The 3,757-nt window shown below is 42.6% G+C and overlaps 1 non-coding gene across 1 annotated transcript; it reads right to left on the reverse strand.

Annotated features, from left to right (window-relative positions):
• Window positions 1-2,649: 2,649 nt before the first annotated feature.
• On the reverse strand, window positions 2,650-2,790 carry LOC141583097 (U4 spliceosomal RNA). Its single transcript, XR_012515849.1, has one exon. It is a non-coding gene; the product is annotated as a U4 spliceosomal RNA (small nuclear RNA).
• Between the last annotated feature and the right edge of the window lie 967 nt (window positions 2,791-3,757).

The following is a 3,757-nucleotide window of genomic DNA, read 5'->3' on the forward strand; positions in this document are numbered from 1 at the left end:
ATTCTCACCTCCAGAACCAGGGCTCAGCACCGGCATCAGGCTACTCTGGGCTGAAGTGAGCTGGGACACCCAAGGTCTTCATAATACCAAGGCTATCTCATGCCTCCCGTCACAGAGTGAGACACAGACCCAGCAGCATCACACACCCCCTCCTTCCCTCCAGAGCAGCTCGGCAACCTTCCAAGTCAAGGGCCCTTCCCTGATGACACTCCAAGCACAAACCACTGGACTTTAACACAGTGAGGCTGCACACATTATTCGGTGTAGATGCCCACTTAGGCTGCTGGGAGAAAGAGTGGTAGAGGGACCCTCATGTTGCCCTGTGGTATACATGCTCTGGTTTATATGACTGCAAGCCATTTATGAGAAACTCAAGCTGAAACACTACTTGTTTCCAATGTTTTGTCGGAGAGGATTTACAGTGTATGCTCCCAAACAAACTAGCCACAGAGCACAGTGACTACTTCCTCTCTTAAGTCACTCTGAGGACCTCCACGTCAGTACTAGAATTGGAACATTGGTAGAGAAGAACTGGGATGTTGAGGGTGTACTGGATACTTGCTTGACACCAGCCTCCCCTCAACTATGCTTACAGACAGCCCAGATCCTGCCTGATAAATCAAACATTTTAACACACACAGCTCTTGATAGCAGAACTTACAGATGCAAAACTCTAAGGCAAAGGATTGTCTCAACTCGTTCATGTCTCAAGGAACTAAAACACTGCCTAGCACAGGTGCACCATCAACCTTATTTTTAAATATGCCTCTATATTTTATTTATCTTTGATTGTGGAAGTCATGTGACAAACATTGTGGACTAACGACCTTTGAGATCTCTTCACAGAATCCTATCTGGTGGACTCCCAGATCTGCCAACACAGAGAAGGCATCCACAAACATATGCAGAACAGAGGCAAGATAAAACTGTACCTCAGCCTCAAAGTGGCCTGGCAGTCACAGAAACGGCCACGTGGGTTCTGGCCCATATGAGGAGTCAAGCTTTCGGCTTGAGGCACCCCACTGCACCTGCAAAACCAAGTTTTGCCTAACAAAGAAGAAACAGCCAGCCTACTCTCCCTAATGAAAGATTATCCCTGGGGCCTGAACACTCTGGGGGATAACTCCTCCCTCCTCAGGCTTGATCCCAAGGTACAAGACCAAGTGCATCAGCAGCATGGGTCAGCAAGTGAGCAGAAGCCAGAAAAGGGCAGACTAGAAGACAAGGATCCCCTGAAGATCAGGAGAGAGTCTGTCTAAGTACCACGGAGCAGTTACATCAGACTGGAACACATCCCATTTACAAAAGTCTAGAAAACCCCAGCCTCACCTTCACTTAGGTCTGACACCATTTTAGGCCTCAGCCCATCTGTGCCCAGGCGCTCATGAAAACATCATGTTGTGGCCAGGTGCGGTGGCTCAAGCCTGTAATCCCAGCACTTTGGGACGCTGAGGCAGGTGGATCACGAGGTCAAGAGATTGAGACCATTCTGGTCAATATGGTGAAACCCCGTCTCTACTAAAAATACAAAAAAAGTAGCTAGGCATGGTGACACATGCCTGTAATCCGAGCTACTCAGGAGGCTGAGGCAGGAGAATTGCCTGAACCCAGAAGGCGGAGGTTGTGGTGAGCCGAGATTGTGCCATTGCACTCCAGCCTGGGTTACAAGAGGGAAACTCCATCTCAAAAAAAAAACAAAACAAAAACAAACAAACAAACAAACAAACAAACAAAAAAACACCACCTGGAGCTGTTTGCTGGCGCTCTCAGTGTTTGAACCAATAATAACACCTTGTGCCTAATATCTGAGGTGGTAATCCAAGAGTGATACTTGCGTGACACACCTCCTCCTCCACCCTCCATATCCAAGTGATCACCAAGGTTACAAACCAGCCAGGGAAGGTAGCTCACGCCTGTAAACCCAGTATTTTAGGCAGCTGACGCATGTGGATCACCTGAGGTCAACAGTTCGAGACTGCTCTGGCCAACATTGGAAAAGCCTGTCTCAACTAGAAATTCAAAAATTAGCCAGTGTGCTGGCAGGTGCCTGTAATTTCAGCTACTCAGGATGCTGAAACAGCAGAATTGCTTGATCCTGGAAGGCACAGGCTACAGTGAATCGAGATCATGCCATTTGACTCCAGCCTGGGCAACAGAGCAAGACTCTATCAAAAAAAAAAAAAAAAGAAAGAAAAAAAAAAAAAAAAAAAAGGAAAAAGAAAAGAAAGAAAAAAAAGAAAAGAAACGAATTAGTATATTGTTTTCTCCAGAAAAGGTGTCTTGTCTCAGACCCCAGCAACAGAATTTTGAATCTCACATGAAATGAAAGTTATGGCAAGTTGCAGCCTAGTGACTTTAAAAGTTTATTAGCCACTACTAAGTGACAGAGCAGGGAGTCCTTAGAAAGCAAGAGAAGGAATGCACCTGTTTTATAGAACAAATTTTTTTTTAGATGGAGTTTTACTCTTGTTACAATGACATGATCTTGGCTCACTAAAACCCCTGCTTCCTGGGTTTAAGGATTCTCCTGCCTCAACCTCCCAAGTAGGTGGGATTACAGGTGTGCACCACCATGTCCAGCTAATTATTTTGTATTTCTTTTCCATTTTAATTTATTTTAAATTTTTTATTTAATTTTTTTAAATTCCATCCCTGTAGAGACTTCTAAATATTGCCAATGCCGACTATATTTCCAGTCGTCATGGCAAGGTATTGGAAAAAGTTTTCAATTAGCAATAATCGCACCTCAGGTAAACCTCACTGGCTATGATATTGCCACTGTGCAAAGCTTTTATTTTATTTATTTTTTTATTTTAGTAGAGACTGGGTTTCACCATGTTGGCCATGCTGGTATCTAACTCCTGGCCTCAGGTTATCTGCCCTCCTTGGCCTCCCAAAGTACTGGGATTGCAGGTGTGATTACTTAATGTTTACATTAATGTAAACTTTAATGTAAACATTAAGTAATCACACCTGTAATCCCAGCACATTAATGTACAAACAGAATTACTTAATGTTTGTTTATATAGGTTATTAAGAATAGTATTGTCTCTTATGAAGGATTGTGATCACTTTGTGTAAGGCTATTAGTATTGCTATTTTTCTTTGTTACTATTGATTTTAACAATAATTTATGAGTGTACTATTATCTTTAAAATTTATTTTTAATTTAAGAATGCTTTTTGTTTAAATTATTTGTATATTTTTATAAGTTTTGAGTCTTTAGTTATGAATTTGTTCCTGCAATCATTAATATTTTATAACCAAAGTGATAAATCCCTAAATATATAATCCAACAGATATAGTCTGTGTGTGTGTGTGTGTGTGTGTGTGTGTGTGTGTGTGCATGAGAGAGAGAGAGAGATAGAGAGAGAGAGAGAGAGAGAGAGAGTCTTGTTCTGTCTCCCAGGATTGAATGCAGTGGTGTGATCATGGTTGGCTCACTGTGGCCTCAAACTCCTGGGCTCAAGCAATCCTGCAACCTCAGCCTCCTGGATAGCTGGGGCCACAGGCATGAGCCACCATGTCAGCTAATTTTTATATTTTTTGTAGACATGAGGATCTCAGTATTTTCCTAGGCTGGTCTTGAGCTCCTGATCTCAAGTGATCATCCCGATTTGGTCTTCCAGAGTGCTGGGATTACACTCATAAGCCCTGCACCTGCCCAGATTTAGCTTTTTTCTAAAAATTTTATTTAAAATAAAATCACTGTGGTTAAGGTGTCTCTGACAGTTCTGCATTTTAAGTGCAAAGACTA

This window comes from Saimiri boliviensis, chromosome Y, assembly GCF_048565385.1.
Source record: "Saimiri boliviensis isolate mSaiBol1 chromosome Y, mSaiBol1.pri, whole genome shotgun sequence".
Lineage (NCBI taxonomy): Eukaryota > Metazoa > Chordata > Mammalia > Primates > Cebidae > Saimiri > Saimiri boliviensis.